The sequence below is a fragment of the Aythya marila genome (genome assembly GCF_965140915.1).
Source record: "Aythya marila genome assembly, chromosome: 1".
NCBI classification, from domain to species: Eukaryota; Metazoa; Chordata; class Aves; order Anseriformes; family Anatidae; genus Aythya; species Aythya marila.
The window spans coordinates 26,387,182-26,404,223 of NC_139042.1; positions in this window are offsets into that span (position 1 = coordinate 26,387,182).

A 17,042-nucleotide genomic window follows, 5' to 3' on the forward strand; every position below is an offset into this window, starting at 1 on the left:
TGCTTATACTAAGCCAAGGACATCTCAGCCTTTGCTCTGTCCTGCCAACGGGCAGGCTGGGGGGTGCAGTAAGAGCTGGGAGGGGACAGACCCAGGACAGGTGACCCAAACTAGCCAAAGGGGTATTCCATACCATCTGACGTCATGCTAAACAATATATAGGGGTGGCTAGCCGGGGGGAGGGGGCCGGACTGCTCGGGGTTAGGCTGGGCATCGGTCAGCGGGTGGTGAGCAATTGCATTGTGCATCACTTGTTTGTACATACTATTATTACTTTCGTATTATCACCATTGTATCATCATTATTATTATTATTATTATTATTTTCCTGTCTTATTAAACTGTCTTTATCTCAACTCACGGGCTTCACTTTCCATTTCTCTCCCCCGTCCCAGAGAGGGAGGGGGGAGGGTGAGCGAACGGCTGCGTGGTGTTTAGCTGCCAGCCGGGTTAAACCATGACAGTCTTTTTGGCGCCCAACGTGGGGCACGAAAGGTTGAGATAACGGCAGATCTGACCAGAGTGTGTTAAACTAAAATTGGTATAAGTATTAGACCTGCTTAATAGTCACTTGTCATAATGCTGATTGCTTTAATCTCAACTGTGCTGCGCCTGTTTTCCAAATTGAGTATTATAGCACGTTATTTTCCGTATGTGCTCTCTGTCATGTTGTTTATCCTCTCCGGGCCCTGGTTTCAGACCATTATGGTACTGTGTGTTGTATCAGTGGCTTATGAGATGATGAAATATCTGGCCATGACTCTAACCTGGTATTTGTACTCAGTAACATCTTCGATTCTATACTTTGGAAACTGTATTTTGGAAACTATTAGCAATTGTATCTGTTGCCTTTTTTCATTAGGGAGTCAATCTGTGGAGGGGAAAGGGGAAGATAATTTTTCTTACTTGATCACTCTCCCTTTCTCCTTCACCACCCCTGTACCCTCCTTGATCACTCTCCCTTCCTCCTTCACCACCCTCTTATCCTCCGAGTTTATTACAATAGCTCTCCAAGATATTGAATATCCTTGGGATACTCAGACCAGCATAGTCCTGTTGTTCTGCCTCCTGAATGCACTTCAGGTTCTGCTTAAAGTTAAACAACTACTTAGGAAGCTCATCCGGAGATCTGCCCGGAGGCAGTATAGTTGTGGGTGGCAGGGAGTATGGGAGGATATGGGCAGGCATCTAGACCAGTTGGCACCCCCAGTGTTTTGGAAATTCACCCCTGAACAAGTGCAAAATCCTCAAAAACTGGCAGAATGCTTGAATAAAAGGTGTCGCGATTCGGGAAGTTCCAAAGTAACACAAATCATTGTAACATGCTGGGGCCTGGCTTACGCCTATCGAGCTGCCATGGATACTGCTATCAACTTAGTGACAGACCCTGCGGCCACTCCAAGTCCCGTGACAGATCCAACGGCCACTGTGACCCCTACGGTGGACTCTGCAGCCGCTCCAGTCCCAGCTTCTGCAGATGCTCCAGTCCCAGCTCCTGCAGCCACTCCAGTCCCAGCTCCTGCAGCCGCTCCAGTCCCAGCTCCTGCAGCCGCTCCAGTCCCAGTTCCTGAAGCCGCCCCAGTCCCAGCTCCTGAAGCCGCCCCAGTCCCAGTTCCTGCAGTCGCTCCAGTTCCAGCTCCGGCCGCTACTCCAGTCCCAGTTCCTGCAACTGCTCCAGTCCCAGCTCCTGAAGCTGCTCCAGCTCCAGCTCCTGAAGCCGCTCCAGCTCCAGCTCCTGCAGCTGCTCCAGTCCCAGTTCCTGCAGTTGCTCCAGTTCCAGCTCCGGCCGCTACTCCAGTCCCAGTTCCTGCAACTGCTCCAGTCCCAGCTCCTGAAGTCGCTCCAGCTCCAGCTCCTGAAGCCGCTCCAGCTCCAGCTCCTACTGCTGCTCCAGTCCCAGCTCCTGCAACTGCTCCAGCTCCAACTCCAGCTCCTGTAGCCGCTACAGCTCCGGTTCCTGCAACTGCTCCAGCTCCTGTAGCCGCTCCAGCTCCTGTGGCCGTGTCAGAGAAACGAGCTGTAGCAGTGCAAGTTGACCCTGCAGAGGGCATTCCAACCCCTGTGGCAGACCCTGTAACAAAGTCAGAGAAACGAGCAGTAGCAGTGCAAGCTGCCCCTGTAGAGAAGGTGAAAATATGGTATAGAAATTCAAGTCGTTTAGAACGCAGAGAGTCTTCTGCCAATCCAGGTAAGGCTTCTGCCAAAACTAAGTATAGAGATGACGAAGATGATGACGACGCTGGGCCGTCAAGGATTCAGGAGGAGGAAGATGAGGATGCCGAAAGAGCAACAGTAACTACCCGAAGCCTAAACGAGCGCGAGCTACGAGATGTGCGAAAAGATTTTGGTCGCTGTATAGGTGAGCAGCTTGTCACCTGGCTGCTCCGGTGCTGGGACTCTGGAGCCAATTGTGTGGAATTAGACGGCAGGGAAGCCAAGCGGCTGGGATCCCTTGCTCGAGACGCCGGCATTGACAAAGCAATTGCAGATGGAGCACGACCCACCAGCCTCTGGAGGCGTCTCCTCTCAGCTGTGAGGGAAAGGTATCCCTTCAAGGAAGATATTTTATGTCTACCAGGCAAGTGGACCACTATGGAGAAGGGAATCCAGTACCTGAGGGAATTAGCCGTACGGGAAGTGATTTATGAGGATCCAGACCTCAAACAAACATCCACAGATCCAGATGAAGTCAGGTGTACGCGACCCATGTGGCGGAAGTTTGTACGGAGTGCACCATCATCATATGCCAGCTCATTGGCAATAATGGCCTGGAAAGAGGATGAGGAACCCACAGTGGGTGAAGCGGCTAAACAACTCCGGCAGTACGAAGAAAGTCTCTCCTCTTCCTTACAGGCCTGCGTCTCAGCTGTGGAGAAACTTTCTGAAAAGGTTCACCAACTTGAAGAGAATCTATTGTCCTCCCCACCTGAACCAACCAGTGCCCACCGACCAAAGGAGAACACTTGGGAGAAACTTTCTGAAAAGGTTCACCAACTTGAAGAGAGATTATTCTCCTTCGCACCTGTACAAAGCAGTGTCTCAGCTGTCAGGGGTAGGCGTTCACCCACACAAGGAAGACGATATGGTGGGTACTCACCCCGTGCCACCCTGTGGTTTTACTTACGAGACCATGGAGAGGACATGAGAAAGTGGGATGGAAAATCTACCGCGACCCTAGAGGCACGGGTACGTGAGTTGCAAAAGAAAACAATCAGGAAAAAGGGATTCTCCGAAAAGTTTGCTGCTCCAACTTCCAGCAGACAGTCCTTCAAACACAGAAACGAGGAAGATTCTGACCAGGATTAGGGGGGCCCTGCCTCCAGCCAGGGGGAGGAAAGGGACAATCGAGTTTATTGGACTGTGTGGATTCGATGGCCTGGCACATCACGCGCACAGAAGTATAAGGCTTTAGTAGACACCGGTGCACAATGTACTATAATGCCATCGAGCTATAAAGGACCAGAGCCCATCTATATTTGTGGAGTGACAGGGGGATCTCAGCAGTTGACTGTATTGGAGGCTGAAGTGAGTCTGACTGGGAATGAGTGGGAAAAGCACCGCATTGTGACTGGTCCGGATGCTCCATGTATCCTTGGCATAGACTATCTTAGAAGAGGATACTGCAAGGACCCAAAAGGGTTCCGGTGGGCTTTTGGTATTGCTGCCTTAGAGACAGAGGGCATTAAACAATTATCTACCTTGCCTGGTCTCTCAGAGGACCCCTCTGTTGTGGGGTTGCTGAGGGTCGAAGAACAGCAAGTGCCAATTGCTACCACAACTGTGCACCGGCGGCAATATCGCACCAACCGAGACTCCCTGATTCCCATCCATAAGCTAATTCGTCAATTGGAGAGCCAAGGAGTGATCAGCAAGACTCATTCACCTTTCAATAGTCCCATATGGCCAGTGCGAAAGTCTAATGGCGAGTGGAGACTAACAGTGGACTATCGCGGCCTGAACGAAGTCACGCCACCACTGAGTGCTGCAGTGCCGGACATGCTGGAACTTCAGTATGAACTTGAATCGAAGGCAGCCAAGTGGTACGCCACAATTGATATCGCTAATGCATTTTTCTCCATCCCTCTAGCAGCAGAGTGCAGGCCACAATTTGCCTTCACTTGGAGGGGAGTCCAATATACCTGGAATAGGCTGCCCCAGGGGTGGAAACACAGCCCTACCATTTGCCATGGGCTGATCCAGTCTGCACTAGAGCAGGGGGAAGCTCCTGAACACCTGCAGTACATCGATGACATTATTGTGTGGGGTGACACAGCAGAGGAAGTTTTCGAGAAAGGGAAGAAAATAGTCCAAATCCTTCTGAAAGCCGGTTTTGCCATAAAACAAAATAAAGTCAAAGGACCTGCACGGGAGATCCAGTTTTTAGGAATAAAATGGCAAGATGGACGTCGTCAAATCCCAATGGATGTGATCAACAAAATAACAGCTATGTCTCCACCAACTAACAAAAAAGAAACACAGACTTTCCTAGGTGTTGTGGGGTTTTGGAGAATGCACATCCCAAATTACAGTCTGATTGTAAACCCACTCTACCAAGTAACTCGTAAGAAGAATGAGTTTGAATGGGGCCCTGAACAACGACAAGCCTTTGAACAAATCAAGCAGGAAATAGTCCATGCAGTAGCCCTTGGGCCAGTTCGAACAGGACCAGATGTAAAGAATGTGCTCTACACTGCAGCCGGGGAGAACGGCCCCACCTGGAGCCTCTGGCAGAAAGAACCTGGGGAAACTCGAGGTCGGCCTCTGGGGTTTTGGAGTCGGGGATACAGAGGATCTGAGGCCCGCTATACTCCAACTGAAAAGGAGATATTGGCAGCATATGAAGGAGTTCGATCTGCTTCGGAGGTGGTCGGTACTGAAGCGCAGCTCCTCCTAGCACCCCGATTACCGGTACTAGGCTGGATGTTCAAGGGAAGGGTCCCCTCTACGCATCATGCAACTGATGCTACATGGAGCAAGTGGGTTGCACTGATTACTCAGCGGGCTCGAATAGGAAACCCCAGTCGCCCAGGAATATTGGAAGTGATCATGGACTGGCCAGAAGGCAAATACTTTGGGATATCATCAGAGGAGGAGGTGGGTCGTGCTGAAGAAGCCCCACTGTACAACCAGTTGCCAGAGAATGAAAAGAAATATGCCCTGTTCACTGATGGGTCCTGTCGTATTGTGGGGAAGCATCGGAGATGGAAGGCTGCTGTATGGAGTCCTACGCGACGAGTTGCAGAAGCTGCTGAGGGAGAAGGTGAATCGAGTCAGTTTGCAGAAGTGAAAGCCATTCAGCTGGCTTTAGACATTGCTGAACGAGAAAAATGGCCAGTTCTCTATCTCTACACCGATTCATGGATGGTAGCAAATGCCCTGTGGGGATGGTTACAGCAATGGAAGCAAAACAACTGGCAGCGTAGGGGCAAACCTATCTGGGCTGCTGCATTGTGGCAAGATATTGCTGCTCGGGTAGAGAACCTGGCTGTGAAAGTACGCCACGTAGATGCTCATGTGCCCAAGAATCGGGCTACTGAAGAACATCAAAACAACCAGCAGGTGGATCAGGCTGCTAAGATTGAAGTAGCTCAGGTGGACCTGGATTGGCAGCATAAAGGTGAATTATTTATAGCCCGATGGGCCCATGACACCTCAGGCCATCAAGGTAGAGATGCAACATACAGATGGGCTCGTGATCGAGGGGTGGACTTGACCATGGACGCTATAGCACAGGTTATTCATGACTGTGAAACATGTGCTGCAATCAAGCAAGCCAAACGGTCAAAGCCTCTTTGGTATGGAGGACGATGGCTGAAATATAAATATGGAGAGGCCTGGCAGATTGATTACATCACACTCCCTCAAACTCGCAATGGCAAGCGCCACGTACTTACAATGGTGGAAGCAACCACCGGATGGCTGGAAACATATCCTGTGCCTCATGCCACCGCCCGGAACACCATCCTGGGCCTTGAAAAGCAAGTCCTATGGCGACATGGCACCCCAGAAAGAATAGAATCAGACAATGGGACTCACTTCCGAAACAACCTTATAGACACTTGGGCCAAAGAACATGGTATTGAATGGGTGTATCACATCCCCTATCATGCACCAGCCTCCGGGAAAGTTGAACGATACAATGGCCTGTTAAAGACTACCTTGAAAGCAATGGGCGCTGGGACGTTCAAAAACTGGGATACGCATTTGGCAAAGGCCACCTGGTTAGTCAATACTAGGGGATCTACCAACCGAGCTGGACCTGCCCAATCAAACCTGTTACGTACTGTAGATGGGGATAAAGTTCCTGTAGTGCATGTAAAAAATATGCTGGGTAAAACAGTCTGGGCTACTCCTGCCTCAGGAAAAGGCAAACCTATTCGTGGAATTGTTTTCGCTCAGGGACCTGGATATACTTGGTGGGTAATGCAAAAGAACGGAGAGGTCCGGTGTGTACCTCAAGGAGATTTAATACTGGGTGAGAATAGCCCATGAACTGAATTGCACCATGTTAAATAGTATATTACACTGTATATTATCACTACCATGATTACTATAGGTGACTAATTAGAATGTATGGAAAAGAGTGTAACCTGAGCATGACATAAATGGTATGGAATAAGGGGTGGATAGATGTCCTGGTTTCAGTTAGCACAGAATTAATTTTCTTCCTAGTAGCTGGTGGAATGCTGTGTTTTGGCTTAGAATGAGAAGAGTGCTGATAACACCCCGATGCTTTAATTGTTGCAGAGCAGTGCTTATACTAAGCCAAGGACATCTCAGCCTTTGCTCTGTCCTGCCAACGGGCAGGCTGGGGGGTGCAGTAAGAGCTGGGAGGGGACAGACCCAGGACAGGTGACCCAAACTAGCCAAAGGGGTATTCCATACCATCTGACGTCATGCTAAACAATATATAGGGGTGGCTAGCCGGGGGGAGGGGGCCGGACTGCTCGGGGTTAGGCTGGGCATCGGTCAGCGGGTGGTGAGCAATTGCATTGTGCATCACTTGTTTGTACATACTATTATTACTTTCGTATTATCACCATTGTATCATCATTATTATTATTATTATTATTATTTTCCTGTCTTATTAAACTGTCTTTATCTCAACTCACGGGCTTCACTTTCCATTTCTCTCCCCCGTCCCAGAGAGGGAGGGGGGAGGGTGAGCGAACGGCTGCGTGGTGTTTAGCTGCCAGCCGGGTTAAACCACGACAGCCAGCTAACAAGTTTTAGTCATATAATATTCTCAGGCTCCCTCTGAAGCCTTTGTATTTCAAAGGCCAGAATATTTCCTCAGTACTTTGAGCTTTCTGGGATGACATAAACACGCAGTCAGTATTCTCATAACTTCTAACAGCAGTTTTCTATGCAGGCCTGAAACCTTTCTTCTCTTTGTTATTCTAACTTGTACCTCCTCTGTCAGTACTGCAAGTTTTCCTTGTGTCTATTTTGGGCAGCTTTTACCATCTTATTCCTTGCAATGAGAAGAAAATTATATTTTAGATTGCATGATTTTTTATTTATTTTTATTTTTTTGGAGAGCTTTCTACTTTCCTCCAGAAAGCCCATGTTTTAACCAATCATTTTGGTATAAACTGATTCACAAGTTGATGAATTGTTTGGTTAAAAGTTAGACAAAAAATTAGACTGATAAAAGGCAAAACACAACTGGTGTAGATATTAAGATGTGCTGGAGATTACACAATTATAGAATATCATTACATATTTGTAGCTTGTACTTAGTCTGTTTTAGGTCTTATTAAAGCAATTTCCAATCCCTTTTTTTTCTTTACTTGCCACAAATTCATATTTTATTTTAATGTGGAAATGAAGAGTACAGACAGTCTCACACACACTGATATTTTGATCCAGAACACCAGTACACCAGTCCCAAACCTGCTGCTCTACTCTCATGCATACCCAGTGTGAGGGCTGTAATTTCTAGAGCATAGAGTTGCTCATGCACAATATTGTGTATTCCCTGTCATGACCTAATTGTATGATTAAGGGGAAAATCAAGAATAATTCTTGTGTTTTGTTTTTGGTGTCCTTTGCATTATGACCTGGAGTCAGGAAATCATTAGTAGTTAGTGCTTACGTAATAGTCTCACAACAGAGGGTAGAGCCTCCTGCTGATTGCAGTCTGTTTTGATGTACTACACTACCTTTTAAGATGGAGGATGTTTTCTGATCATTGTGGTAAATATGATTCTTCACACAATTGGGTGTTATATCACATACAGTCTGCTTGGTAATAAACTAAAGAAATAATATCATACTTCTAATATTCTGCTTCAATTTTCTTTGGAAAGAAAGTCCATTTAATCACAAAAGTAAATTCAGCTACATACCTACATTTCTTTCTGTACTGTGATATTTGTAGGAGCAGTACTATGACCACCTAATGTACTTTTACAAACAGAATGAAAAAGGAATGCAAATCCAGGTAGAGGGAAATGCAGGTTAGAAGTCACAGCAGACTCAGAGAAATATGTTTATTCCTCTTTCTTAGTACCTCTAATGCTTCAAAGAAACAACCACAATTCCAAATCATAATTTCCCCAAACAAATTCTCGCCTCCTGCAACAGTCTGAGGCCTTGGGAAATGTCTTGGCTTAATTTTTATGTTCATTTATAATTAGAAGTATTTACTCTTTCAGGCAATGTATGTGGCTCCACAGACGGTTTGTATTCATTGCTGCACCTGAACTTGACAGTTCTCAGTGTTAACATCCAAGATATTTACTATACTGAAATATTTACATGCAATTTTAATATCTTGTTTGTTATTAGTCCCCTAAATGACTCATGTCAATAGTGACCATTCGTGTTTGTTATGAGACTTATTCTAGAAAGTATTTGGGAGTAGGGATATCCTCCCATTCTCCCCCTCTTCCTAGTCTCCCCCTCTTCTCCCCCTCTTCTCCCCCTCTTCCTAGTCTCAGCATCCCTGCACTTTCAGGACCAGCTAGAAGTGGCTGTGACCAGCTCAGGGCTGTTCATGGCCATCTCCATTTGGCAGCCACCTGCTGCCAAAACCTTCCCAGCTGTGCCCATACATCCCTCTTCAAGACATTAATTATTTTAGCTGAAAATCTATATCATTTCAGCTACTAGCTCGGAAGGAACTCCCATGGTCTCCAATGTCATAGAAAAAGGGTGGTTTCATGTTTTAAGTGGCACCACTGCAAAGGAAGATGTCTGCAAATGGGGAAAGTAGAAGCTGCACTGTAAACAGGCACTGGTCTCCACAGTAAATCATCACAAGTTACTTGTTTTACCCTCTGTTGTCTAAAGAACCAAAACAGAGGGGTTGTTTTTGATCTAAGGTTCTATCCTAGGTTTTATAGGTACTTATAAATGTTGTAATTTATCACCATAGGTTTCTACTAAGTGTTCTTGTACCTTGGCTCATCGTGTCCAGTGAAATACAGGTTGGCAAGGGCTGAAGATGTTTCAAGTTACTCTGCAGACATTAAACACTGCAAGTTGTTGAAACCTCTTCTCTCATAACAGCTCACATTTTTATTAAAATACTTGGACAGTGCAGCTAACTATTTGGATACACTTTTGAGAAGTGCTGGTTTACACAGTCTTTAAAAAGTCTTTACACAGTCTTTACAGTCTTTAAAAGCTATCCAAAATATTACAGTTTTATTGGATTTTTCTTTGTTGAGAGGTTCTACTTATATTTTGGTTTGTGGGGAGATTTATTTCTTTATGTATATCTGGAGATGCTAGAGATGAGTGAATGAAAGAGAAACATTGTTTCAGGATTATTGAAAGAAGATGATAAAAGAGGAATTATTTGTTACTGAAAAAAAGAGCTGTAGGGAGACACCAGACTGCTGACACACAGGCAGTTTATGTTCATATATAGTATTAGTAAATCACTAAAATGATAAAAGTGTCACTGCTAGGCTTTACTACAGAAATTAAAAACCTGATAGATCAATTGAGTCTCCCAGAAGGAGGCCAAAATAAGGAAAAAAAATAAATTGAAAAGACCAGTTAATATGGTAACCACTGAAAAACAAATGAAGGGGGGAGTTAGCTACCTGGTTACTTAGGCCTGTGAAATCACTCCAAGCTTGTTCACAACCTTTTTATCTTCATCTTTTCTTCATCTTCCTCTCTCCAGTGCTTCTGTTCTAGTTCCCACCCCCTTTCACATGCATCCTGTGGTCCTCCTAGCCCACACTAGCTGTCCTGAACTCCTTTGTTCTACTTTTCTTCCTCTCCATCCTCTCTTCTTGGTTTCCTTTCCTTAGGTAACAAGTAGAGTGATGGAGCAGCTGGAAGAGCTATGGGCTTTCCTGGGGGTTTGCATCTGCTGTTGGAGGAGACTAACAGGTTGTCTCCTGTTGAGGTGTGTTGAGGGTGTTTTCCTGTGTCTTTGGTGGATGTGGGGTAGATCTGGATCAAATCATGAGAATTGAACTACCAAGAAAAAACTGTAAGATTGTGCAAACTGTGTGGATACTACAGTAAAAGTGTGCTGAAGACGGGAAAGTGATGTTCTAGGGACAGCTGGGGGAAGCACTGCACCATGTGTAAGGGTCTCCTAGGAGCAGCTTAGCAATGATATATGTTAATATGAGGCTTGCCAAAAACATCTGGCATGTGAAATATATCTGTGCTCTCAAAAAGGAAAATGTTCCTTATCTGTAAATCAGAGGAGATCTGGAGGTCAGAACTGGAAATGCATTTTGCTTAAGGCAGGAAAACTTGTCAGGAGCAAGAGAAAAATAAGTGGGTACTTTAAAACATAGTATGGAAATTATGATTTCTTTCTTTCTAAAGTGATTTGAGATCAGCATGCAAGCAGTGTTACATAACCACTATCTTATATTCAACTATAAAATACACCTTTTGGAACAAGCTGTCAGAGCTGCTGTCATGCTACCAATCATTGTTCTTATGTTATTTACACCTGAGAAGAAAAAAAAAAAAAAAAAAAGGCAGAGGCAAGTTCTTCTTAAAATTAATTATATTCAAATGAAAATCTGGATCTGATTTTGAAACCATTTACTGATTTACTGTTCAGAATGAAGACTGAAGTTCAAGCAGCTTTGAATGGGAGCTGCAGAAGTGTATTAGGTTGATGTGGCAAGATTTTGGTAGTGGGGGATCCTACAGGGGTGGCTTCTGTGAGAAGAGTCCAGAAGCTGCCCCAAGTTAGGTAAAAGCTAGCTCCAGATGGCTCTAAAAGATACCCACTGCTGGCCAAGGCTGAGAAACAACAGCTGTGCCTCTGTGAAAGCATAGTTAAGGAAAAAACAGCAACAACAACAAACTGCTGCACAAAAGCTTCAGGGAGAGAGAAATAAGAAAATATAGAGAGAACCAGCCCTGCTGACCCCCAGGTCAGTGCAGAAGGAAGGCAGGAAGTGCTTCAGGTGCCACAGCAGAGGGTGGATGGAAGGGTAAGGTGTTTTTAGTTTGCTGTTTAGTTTTTAGTTTCTTACTTCTGTAATCTGTTAGCAATAGGCAGTAAATTACATGAATTATGTAAATTACTATGCTGAGTCTTTTTTGCCGATGATGGTAACTGTTGAGTGATCTCCCTGTCCTTATCTCCACCCACAATTTTTTTTTTGTTCTGTTGAGGAGAGGGAATGAGAGAGTGTCATGGTGGAACTTACCACCATCAGCATGAAACCACCACAAGACAACTTCAGGTGCTGAAGGAAAAGAGTGAATGATGAGCAACACAGTCTTGTTTTAAAAAAAAAAAAAAAAAAAAAAAAGCCAGGATGTAACTAACTAGAATTGAATTGAATTGAATTGAATTGAATCGAATCGAATCGAATCGAATCGAATCGAATCGAATCGAATCGAATCGAATCGAATAGAATAGAATCATTCAATTGGAAGGGACCTTCAGAGATCGTCAAGTCTAACTGGCTAACCACTTCAGGGCTAATCAAAAGATAAAGCAAAAGCAATGTATGTGTATTCTGTATGTGGACAGAATAAAATTTCAGTAATAAAAGAAACACAAGAAATTGAAGAGTCATACCTAGTATTAGTATTTACTTCTGAAGGGGGGTCTTGTATGGACTTGCCAAATTATCAGCTTCACTCCTCTGCAAATCTTAGATTGGTTTTACAGGATTTCAGTGTTTCACTTAACCTGATAGCAAAATAAAATCACAAAGTAAAACCTAATAGAGGGGACTTTAATTACTTATTCTGGAAGTTTGTTCTATAGCCTGATAAACGTAAATTCAAGAAAATGTTGTTTAGACTTTTTTTCTGCAATTACTTCTAGTGATTCAGAATTACTTGTTTCTGCGTTAGTTTATATTATTTGTGACTTGCTATTTTATCCTTCTGGTTTTATGCAAACATCATAAATAAGATAATGCCAGCAGAACTTGTATTCCAGCTGCTCATCTATTGATATTTCTGAAGAGTGATGAAAGTATTATGTAAGCATACCAACGAACTGTGGATATACAACAACACAGCTGGGCTCAGAGGTGACTTTTTTCAAAACTTGGCTTATATCCTGAAGTTAAGAAGCATTTTCATACTAAAGCTAAGATAAGATGAGACAACAATGTTTCTGCTTTTGTGCCAAATCCACTTATGTTTCCTTGGACCGCTTTGAGGCTTGTAGGTACTGAAGTCAGTACATGCTTACAGAGGTTTGCTTCTGCCTCTCAGGATATCAGAAATGAGAGGCAAAGACCTGGTTTATGCAGTTCCATAGACCATAATGCCCATAATAATTACAATTTTTGACTACGGTCATGGTACTATTATATTTTTCTTGATGAGATAAGAAGAGTCGTAAGTCCTACAAGAGTCACTAGTTTTTCAATTTATTTATTTATTTATTGTTTATCTGATTTATAAGGTTCATATCTTAGACATAGAACAGCTAGGTCTTTCTTAACTGGAGAATGATTTTACTATATAATACAGATACCAAACTAATTTCATTTTCTATTTTTCCTCATTCCCTAAAGTGTTTCTACACCCACATTCTACCACCTACTTTTTGTTCCGTGCCACCACAAGAAGAATGGAATTTATAAGCTATTTTTCTTTATTTATATTATGCAATAAAACATCAGTTAGGAAAAAAATATATATTTCCAATAGTTATTAGTCCAAAAGTCTACAGAATTTAGGCAGACCTTTCTTTTCACACATTTATTTTAATATATTGAACACAGTTATATTACAAGATATGATTTCTTTGTAGTTAGAATATTTCTGGCATGCTTTATCATTTTATTGACAAGCAAGGGATTATGGATTTTACAGAGGGGTCTGAAAGCTTTTAAACTTTCCTCTGTTCTGAGATCCTAACTTTAACAACATAATAACCACTTTATCCAGTGATGGTGTGTATAACTAATATCTGTCTGCCAAGGACAGCAGGTGTTTTGACTCATTCATCTGTCTACTGACTGAACTCACAAGCTGTTAAATTACACATCTACACGCTTGTAGTTTGACCTAGCCCTATGTGCATCATGTGCTTAACACATTTAGATGCCAATGAAAAATTACCAATTTGAAAGTCTGGAATTTGGCTTTACAGTTAGTGACTACAATTGTGGGGCATACTGGCAGGTTGTACTTCATCCTCTTAACCCATTACCACGATTTACCTTAGCTCCCCATTGAATATTTGTGCTTGTAGTAATCTGGAAAGCATGACAACCAACTAAATATAGGTCACTGTAAAATGAGATTAATTGCTTTCTGAGCTCTGTTGACTATATGAGTCAGATATCTGGCCATTTGGTATACCTTTTGCAGCTGGAAACTTGATAAAATACTTCACACCACCTCAAATGATACCATATGCTTATGCTTATACGATTAAATTCTTCCTTAGATTTCCATGGATTATAGCAGGTGTTCAGATATAGCCACTAACTGTGGGCATCTACCTTTAGTTACACAAAGACACCAGAATAATCTACAAAGAAAGGTGGTACATGAAAAGCTTTGTGACCAGTGTATCTGGAGTCAGAGCTCAGGGCTACACCAAAATAAATCTCAGTTTTAGAATATTCTAGCAAAACTCTATACCTTCAAACTCAAATGACCAGCAACAGAACTACATAGTGCTCAAATTCCCTGTTGTGCAATCATATTTCCTCCTTTGACCTCTTCATTGCTTTTGTGCATGATTTAATAAAAACTGCTGAAGCTGAAATTATTCCTCCAATTTTGAAGGGTCTGATAGCAACTTCCAATGAAGACATGACTGAAAGAGCCATAAGGGAGATGAATGATGATGTTAAGTGTAAATGACCACTTTTTTTTTTTTTTTTTTTTCCACTTGGAAAGTGAATAGAGTGCTTTTATCAGTATTATTGAAACCTTTGCTGAGTAAATGAATAAATATCTGAACATTCACTGAAAGGAAGTCCTAGATTTTTTATTCCTCAGCTAAAATTTGAAATGACTTCATTTAGCACATTTCAATTACCTGGTTTCCCTTTATTATTAAATTAATAATAATAATAAAAAAAGGTTTAGCAAACCATCATATGAGAGAACCGTGGAATCAAAGAATGGTTGAAGTAGGAAGACTGGTCTGGAGGTCATCTGGTCCAAATTCCAGGGCTGGTGACTCAACCACTTCCCTGGGCAGCCAGTTCCAATGTGTCATAACCCTTTCAGTGAAGAAGTTTTTCTTAATATCCAATCTAAACCTCCCTTAGCCCAACTTTGAGGATGTTTCCCCTTGTTCTATTGCTTGTTGCTTGGGAGAAGAAACCAACCCCCACCTCACTACAACTTCCTTTAAGATAGTTATACAAAATGATAAGGTCTCCCCTTAGCCTTCTTTTCTCTAGGCTAAATAATCCCAGCTTCCTCAGCCACTCCTCATAAGACTTATTGTCTAGACCCTTAACCAGCTTTGTTGCCCTTCTTTGGACATGCTTGGATGAAGCATGTCCTCTGGATGTAGGAATAGAGGGTATTTTGAGCAAGTTTGCTGATGACACCAAACTTGGAGGAGTTGTGGACTCAAATGAGGGCGTAAAGGCCTTGCAGAGGGATCTGGACAGGTTGGAGAGCTGGGCGATCACCAACCGCATGAAGTTCAATAAGAGCAAGTGCCGGGTCCTGCACCTGGGACGGGGAAACCCTGGCTGCACGTACAGACTGGGTGATGAGACGCTGGAGAGCAGCCTAGAAGAGAGGGATCTGGGGGTCGTGGTAGACAGCAAGTTGAATATGAGCCAGCAGTGTGCCCTGGCAGCCAGGAGGGCCAATCGTATCCTGGGGTGCATCAAGCACGGCATCGCTAGTAGGTCAAGGGAGGTGATTGTCCCGCTCTACTCTGCGCTGGTGCGGCCTCACCTCGAGTACTGTGTGCAGTTCTGGGCACCACAGTATAAAAAGGACATGAAACTGTTGGAAAGTGTCCAGAGGAGGGCTACGAAGATGGTGAAAGGCCTGGAGGGGAAGACGTACGAGGAACGGCTGAGGTCACTGGGCCTGTTCAGCCTGGAGAAGAGGAGGCTGAGGGGAGACCTCATCACAGTCTACAACTTCCTCGTAAGGGGTTGTCGAGAGGCAGGAGACCTTTTCTCCATTAACACTAGTGACAGGACCCGCGGGAACGGGGTTAAGCTGAGGCAGGGGAAATTTAGGCTGGACGTCAGGAGGGGGTTCTTCACAGAGAGGGTGGTTGCACACTGGAACAGGCTCCCCAGGGAAGTGGTCACTGCACCGAGCCTGTCTGAATTTAAGAAGAGATTGGACTGTGAACTTAGGCACATGGTCTGAACTTTTGGGTAGACCTGTGCGGTGTCAAGAGTTGGACTTGATGATCCTTAAGGGTCCCTTCCAACTCAGGATATTCTATGATTCTATGATTCTATGATTCTCTGTTTCCCTGATACTTTGCCTAATGTAGCCAAGAATACTATTAGCCTTCTTAATTGCAAGGGCACCTTGCTGATTCCTGTCCAATTTGGTTTCCATGAGGACCCCCGGGTCCTTTTCTGCAGAGCTGCTTTCCAGTTGGGCACCCTTCAGCATTTACTAGTGCCTAGAATTGTTCCTCCCCTGGTGCAGGACTCTGCACTTCTTGTTGGACTTCTTGAGGCTCCTGTTAGCCCATCTTTCCAGTGTGTCGAGGTCCTTCTGGATGGCAGCATGGTGCTCTGGTGAACTAGTCAATATCCCCAGTTTCACATTATCTGCAGATTTACTGAGTGTGCACTCTACCCCATTGTCCGTATCATTAATTAAGATGTTAAACTGGACCCCGTATTGACCCTTCCATTCATTACTGGCCTCCAACTAGACTTTGTGCCACTGACCCCTGAAGTCTGGGCCTGACCATTAAGCCAGCTCTTGATCCACCTCACCGTCTGCTCATCAAGCCCATTCATCAACAGCTTCTCTATGAGGATATTATGGGGGACACTGTCTGAGGCCTTACTGAAGTCTGGGAAGACAATATCCACTGCTCTCCCCTCATCCATCAGGCTGGTGATTTAATTACAGAAACTTATCAGGTTGGTAAAGCATGACTTCCCTTTGGTTAATCCATGTTGACAAATCCTGATGATTTTCTTCTCCTTCATGTGCCAGGAAATGTTTTCCAAGGATTAAGGAGGCTGTTCCATCACCTTCCCAGGGATCGAGGTTAGGCTGAGCAGCCTGTGGTCTCCCAGGTCCTTCTTGTTTCCCTTCTTGAAGGCAGGACTGATGTTTGCTTTCCTCAAGACTTTTATCCCATTTGCCACGATCAATCACAGATTACAGAGTGGCCTCACAATCACCTCTGTCAGTTCCCTCAGCATTTGTTCCACTCAGCATTCCATCAGGAGCCCCAGAAGTCTATACCCATGAACATTTAGTTTGCTTAAGTATTCCCTGACCAGATCCCCTTCCACCAAGAGTACATCTTTCTTCCTCCAGCCTTTCATGCTGGTATCTGTGACCCCTGATTCTTGAAGGCTGGTCTTGCTGGTAAAGACAGATGCAAAGGCATTCAGTACCTCTACCTTTCCACTGTCCTGGGTAACCAGGTCTCCTGTTTCTTTCAGCAGA